This window comes from Podarcis raffonei, chromosome 13 (genome assembly GCF_027172205.1).
Source record: "Podarcis raffonei isolate rPodRaf1 chromosome 13, rPodRaf1.pri, whole genome shotgun sequence".
In the NCBI taxonomy this organism is placed as follows: domain Eukaryota; kingdom Metazoa; phylum Chordata; class Lepidosauria; order Squamata; family Lacertidae; genus Podarcis; species Podarcis raffonei.
Window position 1 is genome coordinate 50,706,840 of NC_070614.1, and position 19,398 is coordinate 50,726,237.

The 19,398-nt window shown below is 46.6% G+C and overlaps 3 non-coding genes across 3 annotated transcripts; all 3 read right to left on the reverse strand.

Moving 5' to 3' along the window:
* Positions 1-1,750: 1,750 nt before the first annotated feature.
* TRNAE-CUC (transfer RNA glutamic acid (anticodon CUC)) lies at positions 1,751-1,822 on the reverse strand. Its single transcript has one exon. It is a non-coding gene; the product is annotated as a tRNA-Glu (tRNA).
* Positions 1,823-14,551: 12,729 nt separating this feature from the next.
* TRNAG-UCC (transfer RNA glycine (anticodon UCC)) lies at positions 14,552-14,623 on the reverse strand. Its single transcript has one exon. It is a non-coding gene; the product is annotated as a tRNA-Gly (tRNA).
* Positions 14,624-16,375: 1,752 nt separating this feature from the next.
* On the reverse strand, positions 16,376-16,447 carry TRNAG-UCC (transfer RNA glycine (anticodon UCC)). Its single transcript has one exon. It is a non-coding gene; the product is annotated as a tRNA-Gly (tRNA).
* Between the last annotated feature and the right edge of the window lie 2,951 nt (positions 16,448-19,398).

The window sequence follows — 19,398 nt, forward strand, 5'->3', positions numbered from 1 at the left end:
AATTCATTTTTCTTTTTCATTCATTACATACATCTCAATTTCTTAACATTCACTATATATTCCTCCCTCCCTCCGCACCAGGGCTTCCCCCAACTTTCGCTTCTGGTTTGTTTCTCTTTTCACCCACTTTGCTATCTCCTAACAGGAAAAAAGTTATTAATAACATAACATCAAGCCGCAAAACATAAAAATAAAAGTAAATACACTATAATATTTCCCTATTTTCTAAACATTTTCTAATGCTAATAATGTGAATGTTTCTTTAAATCCTGCCATCGAGTCTAATCATAGCTGTCAACTTTTCCCTTTTCTTGCGAGGAATCCTATTCGGAATAAGGGAATTTCCCTTTAAAAAAAGGGAAACGTTGACAGCTATGAATCTAATATAAATGGTTCCCATTCTTTTTCAAAGTCACTGTTGTCCTTTTCTCTTTATCTGTCATTTTTGCCAGTTCTGCATAGTTCATCAACTTCTCTTTTTTCTTTTCTTTTTTGGCCAGCTCTTCTTCCAACAACGACCAGGTGATCAAGGGCCTTGAGCCGTGATATTCAAGCGTCGGAGGGGACCCCAGGGACCATCTAGTCCAACCCCCTACAATGCCGGAATCACAACTAAAGGATTCCTGGTGGACGACGACAATCCAACCGCTGTTTAAAAACCTCTAAGGCAGGAGAGTCCATTCTGAACCATGAACTCTTCGTTTTTATGACATTTTCTATTCGGAGAGTCTATTGATACACGTTACAAAGACACCGTGCGTTCTAAGTCATATTCTCTGCACACCCAATGAAATCAATGAAGGTGGTTTTGTTCAGTGGGTCTCCTCTGAGTAGGACTTCCTTCCTTCCATTGCCTTTCCTTTCCTTACATTTAGATCCCACCTCCAAGGACCCTACTGTGGTTCCCCTCTTCCCCAGTTTAATCCTGGCTAAACCAAGAGGCAGAGCTTAGACCATGGGTAGCCTGGATCCGGCCCAATCGCCTTCTCAATCCGGCCCGCCGACGGTCCAGGAATCAGCGTGTTTTTACCTGAGTAGAATGTGCCATTTTACTTAAAATGCACCTCTGGGTTATTTGTGGGGCCTGCCTGGTGTTTTTACATGAGTAGAATGTGTCCTTTTATTTAAAATACATCTCTGGGTTATTTGTGGGACATAAGAATTTGTTCTTTTTTCCCCCCTTCAAAATATAGACCGGCCCTCCACAAGGTCTGAGGGACAGTGGATCGGCCCCCTGCTGAAAAAGTTTGCCGACCCCTGGCTTAGACAACCATCTGCCAGAGGTGCTAAGGGTCGCATCCTGCCCTCAGCAAGGGACTGAGTGAGATGAGCTCCAATGTCCTTTACAACTTTGTGATTATATGACTCTAAAACGCATGGGCAAAACTCACCGTATTTATAGCTTTTACATCCTAGTGTCCAACACTGTAACTGTTATATGCCACACTGGTTCTCAGAAGAAACCTACAGTGGTACCTCGGGTTACATACGCTTCAGGTTACAGACGCTTCAGGTTACAGACTCCGCTGACCCAGAAATAGTGCTTCAGGTTAAGAACTTTGCTTCAGGATGAGAACAGAAATCGTGCAGCGGCAGCGGGAGGCCCCATTAGCTAAAGTGGTGCTTCAGGTTAAGAACAGACCTCCGGAACAAATTAAATACTTAACCTGAGGTACCACTGTATTTTCAAATATAAAGCATATATATTTGGGCAAAACCTGCACCCAGTTCGTTTTGAAGGCAAAACACATTCCCTGACCGGGAATCGAACCCGGGCCGCGGCGGTGAGAGCGCCAAATCCTAACCACTAGACCACCAGGGAGTTTGGCACCAGTGTTCAACCTGATATGTCTCACCCCAGCTGTCTTATTTGTTTTGTTTTGTTTCATTTGTTTATCTGTTTGTTTGTTTATGTTACATTGTACAATTTATATGCCCCTTTTTATAGGCAGAGCCCACCAAAGGCAGCCCATAATATTCTACAGAGCCCACAGAATAAAGCCACCTGAACCAGCCTTTTGCCGGGCAGATGAGCATGGGACTACAATTCTATGAATCTATTCGATGAACCTCTGAAGGGCATCAGGATGGCCAAAGCTATTTCTATCATCTATCTATATCATCTATCTATCTATCTATCTATCTATCTATCTATATCTATCATCTATCTATCTATCTATCTATCTATCTATCTATCTCTATCTATCTATCTATCTATCTATCTATCTATCTATCTATCTATCATCTATCTATCTATCTCTATCATCTATCATCTATCTATCTATCTATCTATCTATATCTATCTATATCTATCTATCTATCTATCTATCTATCTATCTATCTATCTATCTATCTATCATCTATCTATCTATGTAAATTCTATAGCTGTAACCCAGCCCAAACTCATTATGGTAAACAGGGAGTTCAAAATAAACACACAAATAAGATGAAATTCATTCTATGATATAGCTCTGTAGGTTGTTGGGGAATCCATTATGAAAAACCTGAGATCCTCTCTCTGGGTCAACAGCAAGAGGAGGAAGATAGAGCAAATACAGTGGTACCTCAGGTTACATACGTTTCAGGTTACAGACTCCGCTAACCCAGAAATAGTGCTTCAGGTTAAGAACTTTGCTTCAGGATGAGAACAGAAATCGTGCTCCGGAGGCGCGGCAGCAGCAGGAGGCCCCATTAGCTAAAGTGGTGCTTCAGGTTAAGAGCAGTTTCAGGTTAAGAACGGACCTCTGGAACGAATTAAGTACTTAACCCGAGGTACCACTATACCATTGACAGGGTCTTTTTGGTGGGGGCACCAGCATCTCTGTAAAAGCCTCAGCTGTGAAACCCCATGCTACTCGTCTCTAGGAGTTCTTGTTGCCCTCAAGTTCTGCATGTAGGCGTCTGATTGGCCTCTGTGAAAAAAGAATGTTGGACTAGGTGAGTTTTTGTCCCAAGCTAGCGTTAGGGATGGGCAAATTGGATAATTTTGTGTTGTTTCTCAGTTTCCCAATATTCTGTTTGGTTTTCCACAGAGACATATCAGATTGTGATTTTTCTTTTTCTTTTTTGAAGTCACCCTGAAATTTCACTGGCAAATCTATCCTAATATACAAATATTTGTATGACATCTTGTGTGTATTATTATTATCACCCTCAGCGAATTTTCAGGACGACTTCAAAAAAATAAAATCACAATCTGATATGTATCTGTGGAAAACCAAACCAAAGATTTGTGCAAAGCAATTTCCCCTAATAGAAAACATGTTTTCTCTAATATGTGTATTTATACGCATACTTTATCCTGCTGTGTGCATTTTTGTACACGTTCCCTGGATGGAGAACTGCATTGCAAAATTCGGAGAAGTGAGAATTTCAAAAGATGGCTGTTTTTCGATTCACGGTTCTTTTCAGAAAGTGCAAATTAAGTGAGTCTGCCTTTAAATGGAAATTGAATTGAATTTATGCCCTGCTACCATCCCACACTGGGACGCGGGTGGCGCTGTGGGTAAAACCTCAGCGCCTAGGACTTGCCGATCGCATGGTCGGCGGTTCGAATCCCCGCGGCGGGGTGCGCTCCCATCGTTCGGTCCCAGCTCCTGCCAACCTAGCAGTTCGAAAGCACGTCAAAGTGCAAGTAGATAAATAGGGACTGCTTACCAGCAGGAAGGTGAACAGCGTTCCGTGTGCTGCGCTGGCTCGCCAGATGCAGCTTGTCACGCTGGCCACATGACCCGGAAGTGTCTGCGGACAGCGCTGGCTCCCGGCCTATAGAGTGAGATGAGCGCACAACCCTAGAGTCTGGCAAGACTGGCCCGAACGGGCAGGGGTACCTTTACCTTTACCTTACCACCCCACACAATCCCAGCAAGCACCCAGGATTTTTCCTGCCAGCTTCGCCAGTTCTGCAAAGTCCATCATCTTCATCTGCCAATCTTCTTTCGTCGGTCCTTCTTGTTGTTTCCGTTTTGGGGCTAAAATAATCCTTGCCACAGTTGTTGCATACGTAAACAGTCTTTTATCTTCCCCTGATATCTCTTCTCCCACTATACCCAGTAGAAAGGCTTTTGGTTTTTTAACAAAAGTATCTTTAAACACTTTCTTTAACTCATTACATACCATTTCCCAGAAAGCCTTTACCTCTTTGCAAGTCCACCATATAACAACAACAAGGCCGTTTCCACTGGGACCAAAGGATTATTCAGCAGCGATGTTAACTTAAAAAGTCTGCCTGGAATGAGTCAGTTTAGATCAATAGAGGTGCCCCCCCTTTAATTTAGCTATCCCCTGGGGAAAAGTCCATTCATTTACTAATGTATAGGGCTCAATTACTGCAGGGATTATGCAGACACAGTATCTAATTTATAGAGGCTCCCTCTCCATCATTTGGGTAACAAAGACCCCCCAGACTTGCATATTTTATCCTTCCCCCCAACCCAGCATCAAACAAGTTGAGTTGGGGAGAGGGGAACCAGCTCCCTGCCATTTATTCCAAGGTCAGGACCTCAGTTATTGTTGGTCAACAGCCTTCCACTTAAATTAGTAGATCAGGCTATGACAACGAATGCCAGTGTACTGGAAGAAGCAAAGATCACCAGTGTCAAAGCGATGATTCTTCAACATCCACTTTGCTGGACTGGTCATGTTGTGCGGGTGCCTGATGATCGTCTTCCACAGCAACTCCTCTATTCCCAACTTAAAAATGGAAAGCGTAATGCTGGTGGTCAACAAAAGAGGTTTAAAGACTGTCTGAAGGCAAACCTAAAAAAAATGTAGTATAAACACCGACAACTGGGAAACACTGGCCTGCGAGCACTCCAGTTGGAGAACAGTCTTTACCAAAGGTGTTGTGGGCTTTGAAGACACTCGAACTCAGGACGCAAGGGAGAAACGTGCTAAGAGGAAGGCACGTTTGGCAAATCCACACCATGTTCAACTCCCGCCCGGAAACCAATGTCCCCACTGTGGGAGGACTTGTGGATCCAGAATTGGCCTCCACAGTCACTTATGGACTCATTGTTAAAATAGTGTTTATGGAAGACAATCTTACTCGGCTACGAGGGGTTGCCGAAGAAGAAGAATGATTATGGAGACATGTGCGCGCAGCCCCCTAAATCCAGTTTGCCCCCTTTTTCCTGATGCCTTTTGATAGCATGTTAGGCACTCAGTCTAGCAGCAGGTACAGCTTTTCCTAGGGCACAGAGATGGTGAAAGCTTCACCTGCCAGATTTTCCTCCAGGGATTTCAGTGTGGGACACAGTTTTCTCTGCCTTCTCCATTTCATTTAAGAAGAGGGTGGACAGCCATCTGCCAGGGGTGCTACGGTCACATCCTGCCTTCAACAAGGGATTGGATGAAATTTAAAGTGAATTTTAAAATTTAACGAGACCATTGATCCATAAAATGAAAGCAATAACCAATGTTGTTGTTGTTTAGTTGTTTAGTCGTGTCCAACTCTTTGTGACCCCCTGGACCAGAGCACGCCAGGCACTCCTGTCTTCCACTGCCTCCCGCAGTTTGCTCAAACTCATGTTCGTAGCTTCAAGAACACTGTCCCACCATCTCGTCCTCTGTCGTCCCCTTCTCCTTGGGCCCTCCATCTTTCCCAACATCAGGGTCTTTTCCAGGGAGTCTTCTCTTCTCATGTGGTGGCCAAAGTCTTGGAGCCTCAGCTTCAGGATCTGTCCTTCCAGTGAGCACTCAGGGCTGATTTCCTTCAGGATGGAGAGGTTTGATCTTCTTGCAGTCCATGGGACTCTCAAGAGTCTCCTCCAGCACCAGAATTCAAAAGCATCCATTCTTCGGCGATCAGCCTTCTTTATGGTCCAGCTCTCACTTCCATACATCACAACTGGAAAAATAACCAATGTACTGTGCTACAAAATAAATAAGACAGTATTGCAGATGATAAAAATTAAAATCACCTTTTTTCTTAAAAAAACAAGGGATTGGATGAGATGAGCGCCAATGTCCTTTCCAACTCTATGATTATATGACTCTAGACACACATACATACAAACATTCTCAAAACTCATCCTACCTCTATTTATTTACTGCCTTTATGTCCAATGAGCAGAAGGTGGTGCAAACATGGTTCTCTCATTCATTCATATATATATATAATTAAAAATTTTGTTTTACAATTTAAAATACTCATTTTTACATCCTCAAGCTATCAATGACTTCCCTTCTTCTCTTTCCATGGTTCATTTTGCATATCATAAATCCCGGCATAGTTTACAAAGACCGAACCATTCAGTGTTCCATTATTACATCCATCAAGACTTATTTACACTGTTGAGTTTCTCTTAATCCTGCCAACGTTTTCGGCTGTACGCAATTTCCCCCCATTCATTCAATAAATGTTTTCCAATCTTCTCTAAACATATGTTCTTCTTGTTCTCATATTCTATATGTTAAGTCTGCAAGCTGCGCATATTCCGTCAACTTGAGTTGCCATTCTTCTTTGGCTGGGGCCTTGCTTGTTTTCCATTTTGGGGCTAATGAAACACGGGCCGCAGTAGTGACATACATAAATAATGTGCGTACATGGTTCTCGTAACTGTCATTTTACCCTCACGTCAACTCTGTGAGGTAGGCTAGGCTGCAAGAGGCAGCAACTGGCCCAAGCAAGCTTCGTGGCCAAGTGGGAATTCGAACCCTGGTCTCTCCTGGGTCCTAGTCCAGCACTCCAAATACCACACCACACATGTAACTGAATGTCGGCGAGGAGGCGCATCAGGGACCCTGAGGTGAGGGCTCAGCCCCTGCAGGAACCCCCGGGAGACCCCGCGGCCGAGGGACCCCCATCGCCCCTCTGCTTCCCCTCCCCTAACGAAGCCCAAACGGGGTGTTGTGTATGGGGGGGTCGCCCTTCATTTTTGGGGTCCCCCACTGACAACCCCCCCTCCAGCTATGGCCCAGCTATGGGGCCTTTTATCCCTCCTTTGTGGGGTCTCTCTCCCTTAAACAACACCTTATCCCTCCTTTTTTGGGGGGTGGGGTTGTGATCCCCATTTTAGGCGGGGTCCCCTCTGCATTTTAATGTTTTAATGTTGTATTTTAATCTTGTTTTTAAGTTGTATTCATTCAACTTGTTTATATTATTGTTTGTTAGCTACCCTGAGCCCGGCCTTGGCTGGGGAGGGCGGGGTATTAATAATAATAATAATAATAATAATAATAATGCAGGAGTCAGCAAATTTTTTCAGCAGGGGCCCAGTCCACTGTCCCACAGACCTTGTGGGGGGCCAGTGGCGTAGCGTGGGGGGTGCAGGGGGGACCGGCCGCACCGGGCGCAACATCTGGGGGTTAGGGTTAGGGGGGCACAAATCCACAGGTTAGGGGGTGCAAATTACTTGCCTTGCCCCGGGTGCTGACAACCCACGCTACGCCACTGTGGGGGGCCGGACTATATTTTGAAAAAAGTTAAAAATGAACAAATTCCTATGCCCCACAAATAACCCAGAGAAGGATTTTAAATAAAAGGGCACATTCTACTCATGTAAAAACACGCTGATTCCCAGACCGTCCGCAGGCCAGATTTAGAAGGCGATTGGGCCGGATCCGTCCCCCGGGCCTTAGTTTGCCTACCCATGCTCTTCTTCCTCCGTTTTCCTCGCAGTCCCCAAACATCTGTAGGGCACAAGTTTGGGGAAAGGATGCTCTGAAGCACCATGCAAATGGATTGCAATAGTTCAAGAAGAAAAACAAGACCCCTATCATCATCAGTATACCTAAAGGAGCGTCTCCACCTCCATCGTTCTGCCCGGACACTGAGGTCCAGGGCTGAGGGCCTTCTGGCAGTTCCCTCCCTGCGAGAAGCCAAGTTACAGGGAACCAGGCAGAGGGCCTTCTCGGTGGTGGCGCCCTTCCTGTGGAATGCCCTCCCACCAGATGTCAAAGAGAAAAACAACTACCAGACTTTTAGAAGACATTTGAAGGCAGCCCTGTTTAGGGAAACTTTTAATGTTTAATAAGTTATTGTATTTTAGTGTTCTGTTGGAAGCCGCCCAGAGTGGCTGGGGAAACCCAGACAGATGGGCAGGGTATAAATAATAAATCATCATCATCATCAAACATTTGAATGTTAGCAGGCTCCTCAAACGAGGAATGGATTTCTTCCTGCAGCACATAGTTAAACTATGGGACTCCCTGCCACAGGAAGCCGTGATGCCCACTAGGCAAGATGGTGTTAAACGAGGACTCGGAAAATTCATGGAGGAGGAAGCTATTGATCGCTACTAGCCAGAATGACTATGCTCTGCCTACACAGCTGGAAGGCAGTAAACGCGTCTGAATACCAGTTGTTGGAAAACGCAGGAAGGGAGAGGGGGTCTTGTATTCGAATTCTGCTTGTGGGTTTCCCATTTGGGTACCTGGCGAACAGGAGGCTGGTCTAGGTGGGGCGTTATGTTTTTGTGTTTTCATTTTTTAGAATTACCGGTACACACATGCACACGCACTTGGACGGAACATTTAAGGGATGGAAGTTTGCTCTGAAATGCAGTGGGGTGGCTGGAGGGAATCTGAGGAGGTGGGGGGGTGGGGACACACAACAGGCCTTTTACGACTTTTTATTGTGGCCCTAGAGATTGTAAGATGGTGACCAGCTTGTGGGAAACTGCAGGCAACGGCGATTCTCACCGCCATAAAAAAGCGGAGGTGTCAGAAATGGCCGGCACCCCTCCTGCCACCCTCTCACACCCCACAACCCCCATAAGCCAGAAGGGGGAGGCCACCCCTTGAAGAAGAAGAAGATGAGAAGTTTCCCATCGGCAAAGAAGACGGGAGGTGCCACCCCCAAGCCAGACATTTGGAGGTGGAGGCGAAGAGAAGCAGCCATGGCAGAATTTTGCAATAATTATGAATGGTGGGGAAGGGGAAGGAATTTATCCACCCGCTTGCGTAAATGTTAGACCTCCCTCTCAATTCTGAAATTCAGTGCTGCAAGACAGGGTGGCAAAATTTGTCAGAGGTGTTTTTTTCTTTCCCTCTTTCCCAGAACCCAATGAAGGCCCAGGACAGATAATTCTTCACACAGCACATATTTGTTGCTGTCGTCGTTTTTTTGAGTTTTATTTATTTATTAACGTTCTTATATTACATTGGTAAACATTATCATATTACATCACAAGGCTTATTATAATATAATTTTCAGCATGTATACAAAGATTATATACCTAAAGAAAAGAAGCAAGGAGAAAAAACGATTCCAAAATCATATATATACCAACACTTTGGATTTCCTGTCTATCCCGTTGTATATTCCTTTTTTTACAAATGAATGTACTCTTATTATTGTATACAGTGGTACCTTGGGTTACAGATGCTTCAGGTTACATATGCTTCAGGTTACAGACTCCGCTAACTCAGAAATATTACCTCGGCTTAAGAACTTTGCTTCAGGATGAGAACAGAAATCGTGCGGCGGCAGTGGGAGGCCCCATTAGCTAAAGTGGTGATTCAGGTTAAGAACAGTTTCAGGTTAAGAACGGACCTCCGGAACGAATTAAGTACTTAACCCAAGGTACCACTGTATTTCTTTACATTTTATCTAATACATTCCTATATCAATATATACCCTAGGTCTTATTTCTCAACTCCGTCTCTCTCCAACGTCAGTTGGATGCTAGCATAGATAGCGAACCTTTACTGTATTTTTGAACATATGTCTTATATCTATCCCACTTTTCCATTAGGCAATTCAAAACACACAGCACATAGTTAAACTATGGAACTCATTTCCACAAGAGGCAATGGTGGCCATCAGTTGCGGCGAGTCTCAGGCAGGGAGAACGCTGTCATGCTCAAGTCCTGACTGAGGGGTTTCCCATGGAGACATCTTGGTTGGCCACGGGGAGAACAAGAAGCTGGGCAAGTCGCAAAGTATTGGAAGACGCAAGATCTACCCACTCTGGAAGAATGGCAGATGAAACTGATTGACTGTATGGGATTGGCAGAATTGACGAGCAGAATCCGTGACCAGGGAGAAGAGTCGGCTGAAGAAGATTGGAAAAAATTTAAGGACTATTTACAGAAACATTGTAAAATTTAAGAAAGTTAGATGGTGTTGGATTGAAATTGAGAGGTTTCTAGCTGCAATGATATATAAGAACATAGATGGGGAAAAGAAAGGGTTTGAAAAATAAGGTAATGTTACAAGCTGTAATGCTTTAAATGAAGGATTTGCTGAACAAATAATCTTAATTGGGATACAAGAAGGAGAAGTATGAGGAGGTCTGAGAAATTTGTTATTTAAAAGTATGGTTTATGAATTTTATGCCTTTGTTTAATGTTTCTGTTTGTTTTGTTTGTTTGTTTGTTTAAAAAATGGGAAAACTTAATAAATATTCTTTAAAAAAAAAAGAAGAAGCTGGGCAAGTCGGGCCCTTGACTTGATCCGGCAAGCAAGGCTCAGGTTTTCTTCCGGCGTTATTTTATATTTACTTATTTATTGCATTTCTATACCCCCTTTATCTCCCAAGGGCCTCAGGGTGGCATACGTGGTTCGACTCCTTCCCATTTCGTTCTCACAAAAACCCTGTGAGGTAGATTAGACTAAGAGATTGGCCCAAGGCCACCCAGTGATTTTCATGGCTGAGTGGGAATTCGAACCCTGCTCTCACCAGTTCAACGCTTTAACCCAGGGGCCAGCAAAGTTTGTCAGCAGGGAGCCGGTCCACTGTCCCTCAGACCTTGTGGGGGCCAGACTATATTTTTTTGGGGGGGAGGGAAACGAACGAATTCCTATGCCCCACAAATAACCCAGAGATACATTTTAAATAAAAATACACATTCTGCTCATGGAAAAACACACTGATTCTAAGACCGTCCGCAGGCCGGATTTAGAAGGCAATTGGGCCGCATCTGGCCCCCAGGCCTTAGTTTGCCTACCCATGGGTTAAAGTATGGGTAGGCAAGCTAAGACCCGGGGGCCGGATCCGGCCCAATCACCTTCTAAATCCATTTTTTTACATGAGTAGAATGTGTCCTTTTATTTAAAATGTATCTCTGGGTTATTTGTGGGGCATAGGAATTGGTCGATTTCCCCCCCTCCAAAATATAGTCTGGCCCCCCACAAGGTCTGAGGGACAGTGGACCGGCCCCCTGCTGAAAAAGTTTGCTGACCACTGCTAACCATTAAACCACACAGTCTCTCTCTCTCTCTCCACCCTCTCTCTATTTAAAAAAAAATCAAAATTGTTTACAACAACTTCTCTCTATAATAAAAATATGTAAAATAAATTTTTAAAAATCAACTATTATGGAAATATGTTTTCTTAGTTGCCTGCATAAGCCTGGCAGAATAGAAAAGCTGTCAAGGATGGTCTTAGTGGCCTCTAACTTAGCTTTTTCAAAAAGCAGATAAATTAACAGAGGTTGTTATCAACAGCCCTTCTGTACTCAATGGAGCCCCCAGGACCAGGGATGGTGTATCTGAAAATATGCCCTGCTTGTGGGCATTCTGGAGCGATCATTTTAGCCCACTGTTGGAAGCAGTGGATCTTTGGTGTGGTTTGGGGGGAGGGGGGTGTTATTGTGCTTTTGTTTAGATTTTTGGCCTCAAAAGAGTTAGCAGCAGGAGAAAGCATCGTGCAAAACGCCTGTTTATTCTGATTCAAACCAGACCTGTCCTCTTTCTGCCGTGCCATACAAAATAAACTCTCATTTTGCACTCACAGCCCCCATTCCAGGGTTGAATTTGAAACTCCCCAAGGCTCAGCCCCAGAACCCGATTCCAATGCAGAGGGCTTGGGAAGGAATATCGAACAGGAAAGTGTTCTTGTGCATGTTCAGAGTGCATCGGTGTGGACCCTGCCTGGAAATTGAAGAATATGATTTCTGACAGGACTGAGAATCACAGAACCAGGGACAGAGAACTTTAAAGCGTCAAGACCGAGATGTGGAAAATATGAAAACAACAAGAAGAGGCAGGATGGAAGATATTGGAGATACACTTCAAAGGTCCACACTATGGGGAGCTGGAAAAGGACTGGGTGAATATGCTCCCATGGCAGGGACCCCGTGAGGAGCCTCGCTGCAGCATTCTGCACCCGCTGGAGTTTCTGGGACAGCTTCAAGGGCAGCCCCGCGTAGAGCGAATTACAGTAGTCAAGCCTGGAGGTGACCGTCGCATAGATCACTGTGGAAGAAGAAACCTTTCTCCGCTTACGCACTCTTTGTTCTGGAGAAGCAGAATTATGGACTCGATGGGGAGCCCTTTAGCAGTTTGATTCGGCACCAGCCCAGGGGTCCCCAAACTAAGGTCCATGGGCCGGGTAAGGCCCGAGGGACTCGTTTATCCGGCCCGCAGCGACCCCTGCCACCCGCTGCCACCGCCCGCTCTTACCGCCGCTGCACCGCTGCCCATTTCTGGGTCAGAGGAGCACCGGAAATAGCTTGTGCGCATGTGCAAGCGTTATTTGCGCATGCGCAAGCGTATTTCCATGGCGCTGTGGGTTAAACCACAGAGCCTAGGACTTGCTGATCAGAAGGCTGGCAGTTCAAATCCCCGCGACAGGGTGAGCTCCCATTGCTCGGTCCCTGCTCCTGCCAACCTAGCAGTTCGAAAGCACATTAAAGTGCAAGTAGATAAATAGGTACCACTCCGGCGGGAAGATAAACGGCATTTCCGTGCGCTGCTCTGGTTCACCAGAAGCAGCTTAGTCATGCTGGCCACATGACCCGGAAGCTGTACGCCGGCTCCCTCGGCCAATAAAGCGAGATGAGCGCCGCAACCCCAGAGTCGGCCACGACTGGACCTAATGGTCAGGGGTCCCTTTACTTTAAGTGTTATTTCCAGGGCACATCTGGGTCAGAGGAGGCCTGTGCACATGCACACAAGCTATTTCTGGTGCTCATCCGACCCGGAAGTGCGCCGGAAATAGCGTGTGCGCACGCATATGGGCACGTGCTCCCGCGCCCTCCAGCCCGCTGTGCGATCGGCGCTGGAGACACCGGCCCAAGATGCGGCAATTTTGCTGACCCCTGCTGTAGCCCTTCTCCTGGCAGGAGTTGTCCACCTTTGAGACCCCTCCCCTGGGCCTTTTGTCTCTAGAGAGAGGTGAACATCTGTCTGGGCAGCTACTCACCAACCCCAATCTTGCCTCTAACAAAGAGAAGCTTATAAAAACCAGAGAGGGGTGTTGACTGGCCATAAAGACAAGAGTCACAGGTCCTTTCAAAGAGGGAAGGTGAGGAAAGAGACACCCCAAACAGGTGTGATTCCCACACTCTCAGACTCTTCCCAGACATACCTTTCTCTCTCTCTCTCTCTCTCTCTCTCTCTCTCTCTCTCTCTCTCTCTCTCTCTCGTTACCTTCATGGCATCTTTAACACCTGCGCAACCCAGGACATAGTCATGTAGCACTGCCCAGCCCACTCAGGGGGCAATAATGGCTATGAGGTTAGTATCAGACTAACCCAGGAGAGCAGGGTTCGAATCCCCCATGGGCCACAAAGCTAGGGTTGCCATTGAGCTTTGGGGGGGGAACAAACCCAAATTATTGAGCTTTTGGGGGGAACCAGTCCCCAAAATTGTGAATTTAAGCTTTTGGAGCTGCTTCCGTTGCTGTCCCATTGCATTGGCATACATCCAGGTTTTCCCTGACATTCTGCCAGTTCGGCAAAATTCCCCCTGACGCCATTTTCACACCTGAAAATCAGGACATGTCAGGAGTTTTCCCTACTTACAACACGATAAAAATCAAGAAACCTTATGTTGCTGAGTTGTAATTTTTTATTTTATTTTATTGTTTTATCCCTTTTATGCTTTGAGGTTTATGTTCTTGTTTTACAATCAAGCAGTGTATAAACTTTAAGAAATAAATGCATAAATAAAATGTTCTTGTGTGCATTGTTGTTGTTGTTTACTCGTTTAGTCGTGTCCGACTCTTCGTGACCCCCTGGACCAGAGCACGCCAGGCACTCCTGTCTTCCACAGCCTCCTGCAGTTTGGTCAGACTCATGCTGGTAGCTTCGAGAACACTGTCCAACCATCTCGTCCTCCGTCATCCCCTTCTCCTTGTGCCCTCCATCTTTCCCAACATCAGGGTCTTTTCCAGGGAGTCTTCTCTTCTCACGAGGTGGCCAAAGTCTTGGAGCCTCAGCTTCAGGATCTGTCCTTCCAGTGAGCACTCAGGCCTGATTTCCTTCAGAATGGAGAGGTTTGTTCTTCTTGCAGTCCATGGGACTCTCAAGAGTCTCCTCCAGCACCAGAATTCAAAAGCATCCATTCTTTGGCGATCAGCCTTCCTGATGGTCCAGCTCTCACTTCCATACATCACTACTGGGAAAACCATGGCTTTAAAAACACGGACCTTAGTTGGCAAGGTGTGCATACCATACATTTAAAGGAGAATCGTGGGAACCGTAGTTTTCTCACAATGGAGCTATAATTCCCAGTACTGTTAACAAATTATAGAGGGAAGGCCATGTCCTTTAAATGTACAGCATGTAACACAGTCTCAGGCGAGAGGAATTCTACCTGGATACTAGGGCCTGGGAGCTTATTTTTACACACAAAGCTATAGCTCTTTACCAAAAGATGTGCTGCGTTGGCCGGGAATCGAACCCGGGTCAACTGCTTGGAAGGCAGCTATGCTCACCACTATACCACCAACGCTGGCGACTGAGGCTGCCTCCAGCATCACCTTGCCTGGGAATTTCTCCACAAACATCTGGCACTCCCTGTAGCGTCACAGCCAGATTTCTGGCCTCATCTAGCAAGGCTGCTCTTCTTAGCATCTTGGAAAACTGGCTCTGCAATATTATACCATGGTTTCTGAAATGCCGAAACTGGTAGGTCTGGCGCAGGGCCGGCCCTCCTGTGAGACAAGCTGAGACAACCGCCTCGGGCAGCAGGATCCCCAGGGGCCGCAGATCTGGCCTCCAAGTTCCCGACAACGTTAGATCTTCACTCCCTCCTTTCTTTCCTAGCCAGTGTTGCAGTTGCCTCAGGCATCAAAATATCTTGGCCCGGCCCTGGTCTGGGGGCAGCTCCAAAATGTCCCTTTGGTCACCTGAATTTTCATCTATTTTCTACTGCTCCCTCCCTCCAGGGCTTCAGTTCTAAAGAAATAGGTCCTGGAGCTCAAAGCCCCATGTTTGCCAATGGAAGCCTTTTTTCCTAATATTGAACACACTTGGGGCTGGGGATTGACTGTGACTTCTCATGGTGATGGGAAAACACTCTGCACATGCTTAAAAGGCACTCTCCCTCTCGCCATTCCTTCACCTGAGTGAAACCTATGGTTGAAAACAGCTTCTGGCACAATGAAGTCCAGATTCCACGCTGTAGTAGATTCCTCTTCCAGGAACTGTACTTTGCTTCTCACGGAGCTACAATTCCTAGCGCTCTTAAGAAACTATGTTTCCCAGGATTATTTGGGAGAAAGTCGTGCTCTTTCAAACATATGGGGTGTGTGAGTTGTGCGGGGGTAGATTTGCCCTAGAAGTAGCGTTCACAGTGGTCCAGTGGTTGGGCTTGTAAAAGGGTGAAAGAGTATTGGGAAATTATCCATAACGAATTGGGGGGGGGGAATGTTTAAAAGTACTTTCCTCCCCCCCAAACCAGAGTCCTTTCTGTGGTGGATAATTCAGGCTGAAATTCCCAGGTGTCGAAAAGGGTTATTTATGTCAATGCTGCGGCCTGTGTTTCGTTAGCCCAAAAATGGAAAACGAGCGAGGTCCCAACCGAAGAGAAGTGGCAACTTAAGCTGACAGAATATGCACAGCTTGCAGACTTAACATAGAGAATAAAAGAACAAGAAGAACATACGTTTAGGGAAGATTGGAAAACGTTTATTGAATGTATGGGAAATAACTGTGTACAGATGAAAGCGCGAGCAGCATTGAGATAAATTCAACAGTGCAAACAAGTTTGGGTGGATGCAATAATGGAATACTGAATGGTACAGTTTTTGTAAAATGTGTGGGGGTTTAGGACGTGAGCCCTATCGCCTCCCCCCTCCTCGCCCCTCCTCAGCACCATCTATGGGTTTCTTCATCTTCGAGGGCAGGAATGCCTTTGCATACCAGTTTCTGGAAGCCACAGTTCTCCTGTGCTCGGATCCTGATTGCAAACTTCCCATAGGCTCCACTTGGCCACTGTGAGAATAGGGTGCTGATTCAATAGGCTCTCCTTTTATTCAAAACCATACATTTAAGGCAGACACACTCCAAGAATCCTGGGAATTGCAGTTTGCCTCATCACAGAACTACAACTCCCAGCACCCTTAGCAAACTACAGTTCCTGGGACTCTTTGAGGGAAGGTCATGTCCTTTAAATGTACAGCAGGTAACACAGTCTCCGGAAAGGGGGCACCCCCAGACCCTCACAGAGAGTGAGCATTAACCCTTTGCCAAAAAGCTAGGCTGCGTTGGCCGGGAATCGAACCCAGGTCAACTGCTTGGAAGGCAGCTATGCTCACCACTATACCACCAACGCTGGCGACTGAGGCTGCCTCCAGCATCACCTTGGCTGGGAATTTCTCCACAAACATCTGGCACTCCCTGTAGCGTCACAGCCAGATTTCTGGCCTCATCTAGAAAGGCTGCTCTTCTTAGCATCTTGGAAAACTGGCTCTGCAATATTGCACCCTGGTTTCTGAAATGCTGAAACTGGTAGGTCTGGCGCAGGGCCGGCCCTCCTGTGAGACAAGCTGAGACAACCGCCTCGGGCGGCAGGATCCCCAGGGGCAGCAGATCTGGCCTCCAAGTTCCCGACAACGTTAGATCTTCACTCCCTCCCTTCTTTCCTAGCCAGTGGTGCAGTTTGCCTCAGGTGTCAAAATATCTTGGCCCGGCCCTGGTCTGGGGGCAGCTCCAAAATGTCCCTTTGGTCACCTGAATTTTCATCTGTTTTCTACTGCTCCCTCCCTCCAGCGCTTCAGTTCTAAACAAATAGGTCCTGGAGCTCAAAGCCCCAATCTTGCCAATGGAAGCCCTTCTTCCTAATATTGAACACACTTGGGGGTTGGGATTGACTGTGACTTCTCATGGTGATGGGAAAACACTCTGCACATGCTTAAAAGGCACTCTCCCTCTCGCCATTCCTTCACCTGAGTGAAACCTATGGTTGAAAACAGCTTCTGGCACAATTAAGTCCAGATTCCACGCTCCATTTAAGTCAAATCTACTGGGAGATTAGAAAGTATGATAAAACTCAGAAACAGAATTTGGCCTTCCCTCCAACCAAATTTTTTTAGAGTAGGTGAGATCACAGCTTTTGTTGCGTGAACTAGAATTGAAAAGGCTTTCACGTCACACCAGCCTCTTCTTCAAATGTTGGTACATAGGCTTGTTACAGCCGTGGAATATGCTGGTGGGGTTGCCAACATTTCGCCTTAGCCCGGCTCCTGCACCTTAACTTGCAGTAGAACATGCTAGTTGTTGTTGTTGTTGTTGTTTAGTCGTGACCCCCTGGACCAGAGCACGCCAGGCCCTCCTGTCTTCCACTGCCTCCCGCAGTTTGGTCAAACTCATGCTGGTTGCTTCCACAACACTGTCCCACCATCTCGTCCTCCGTTGTCCCCTTCTCCTTGGGCCCTCCATCTTTCCCAACATCAGGGTCTTTTCCAGGCAGTCTTCTCTTCTCATGAGGTGGCCAAAGTATTGGAGCCTCAGCTTCAGGATCTGTCCTTCCAGTGAGCACTGGATTTCCTTCAGAATGGAGAGGTTTGATCTTCTTGCAGTCCATGGGACTCTCAAGAGTCTCCTCCAGCACCAGAATTCAAAAGCATCCATTCTTTGGCGATCAGCCTTCTTTATGGTCCAGCTCTCACTCCCATACATCACTACTGGGAAAACCAGAGCTTTAACTACAGTTTAGAATGCGATTGGGCCGGATTCGGCCCCCGGGCCTTAGTTTGCCTACCCATGTTTTAGAGGCACATTCAAGCACAGGTGCATTGTCAATTCTTTTATTTTTAGCTGTCCACCCTATGTGGAGCTATAACATTGGGAAATCAAGTGGTTGAGAGTGATTTTATTTTATTTTTTCTACGTGCAAAGGTTTTCACAAGAGTTTCCCTTCTCCTCTTGCCCCTTGAAGCAAATTCAATCTGATCTTGGCTTTGCTTTGCTGAACACACTGGGGATAAAGGAGGCAGCGGAATGAACTATTTAATTTAGCACTAATCGGATAATCCTCCCCCCCAAAAAAAGCCCAACATCCGCAAGAGCCACTAAAGGAACAATCCCCTTAAAGGGATTCGCCCCTCTCAATGCCCCCTAATCCAGTTTTCAAAGGCCCCCTCCTCCTATTCAGTGGTGGGTTTGAGCTTTCCTCCTGATCTCCCAAGCCTGTCTCCCCACCCCTGAAAACTGGCCTCCAAACAGGATTTCAGAACAGGCTGCGGTGTGTATGTTTGCAGGAATGTTGCGCACGCTGCAGGCAGAAATTCAAGTGGTGAGGAGGCTTCTCAGGGAAAGCTGCACCGGTTGGATCTCTGCCTGCTGTGCAGGGGGTGAAAAGGACAGGGCTTTCAAAACATTGCTTGGAAGCACAAAAGCTAGGAAGGTGGTGGGGAGCAACCGGACTGCTTTGAAATTCGAGAAATTTAAACCACCCCCGCCCCTTCTCCTGCCAGGTACCCCAGTCGCGTGGACAGCAGAAGGTGGCAAGGGAGGGGGCGCAGCCAATTTGTAAACACACGGCAAGGTGCTAAAAATCCGGATCAAAGGCTTCTTTTGCAATTCCACCATAAAAGGGGGCAGAGGCGGAGGAGGGAATGGCTCCTTTTCCCAAGGGAAAAAGGACACCTCCAGCCCCCTAAGTGAACAGCTGGGCCTGCCATGAGCAGGGGAGGGGACCCTCGTGGACCTATTTGCAGATCTCCGCCTCCCCTTCTCCCAGAACCCCACGATCCTCTACACATGTTAATTCCAAAGATTTTGCATTAGCAAGGCTTTGTTGTTCAGATCCCCGGCCCCCCACACACGTGTGTCCGATCCCAGCCCATGGCGCGATGCTGGAGCCGGTCGCTGGTTGCCTGATTGCTCAAAAGTTCGAGAAACAGCTCCCCCGGGAAACTTTAATAAATTTATATGCTCAAGCCCCCAAAATTAATTTTGGCCTTGCCCAGATCATCAAACATACCCGTGTGGCCAAGACACTGCGCCCTTAGAGACGCGCAACGATTTTCTCCAAGCGTTACTCTCGTGTTGGCACGCTCACACATGCGCGATGATCGCAGGTAGTGGTTCAGCGCACGTGCAGAGATTTTTTTCTTTCTTTTTCTTTGCACTAGAGTAGCTGCAGTAATCTAAAACCCCAGGGTTCAGCTCTTAATGAAAAAGAGAAATAATTCCTGCCTGGAAACCTTGACCAGAGAATCTGCTCCCCTCCTCCCAGATGTGTGAGGTTAGCTGGAGTTCTTTGTCAGTGAGGGCAAAGGC